The sequence below is a fragment of the Phytophthora parasitica genome (assembly GCF_000247585.1).
Source record: "Phytophthora parasitica INRA-310 unplaced genomic scaffold supercont2.296, whole genome shotgun sequence".
Classification (NCBI taxonomy): domain Eukaryota; phylum Oomycota; class Peronosporomycetes; order Peronosporales; family Peronosporaceae; genus Phytophthora; species Phytophthora nicotianae.
Genome location: NW_008649282.1, coordinates 4,488 through 4,974, shown reverse-complemented (window position 1 = coordinate 4,974; position 487 = coordinate 4,488).

Below are 487 nucleotides of genomic sequence, written 5' to 3'. Positions count from 1 at the left end.
TTGGCATATCGTAACTAGTACTACCATCATTGAATGCGTTAGAGCATTTAATGTACACTAACGCCGTGATAGCACGGAGAAGCTCTGGATTTTACATATAAGTACATGGCATGTACCAGAAACTTGAGATTATTATTTTTAATTTTTTTATCTATATCATTTTTAAGTTGTACATATATTAATATTATTACTTTACTAATACTTAATTTTTAAATCTAAGGTTTTACGTATAATTCCAAGTGCATTTTGACATATAAAAAAAATAAGTTGGTCAAAACCTAGTAAGATTACAACTTGTTGGGCTAGTGGGGATCTCCATCTGCTGCAAACGCAAGCGAATTTACTACCCCCAGCAGAGTGTGGTGACTGAAGAGTAGTAGTCTTATATCATCCGACGCACTGGTCGTTAGAAAGAGCGTTAAAGTTGTACGGTGCGCGGCGTGCTGCCTCCACTGGGAGTTCAGTCGCTAAAAACGAGAAAAGTGCT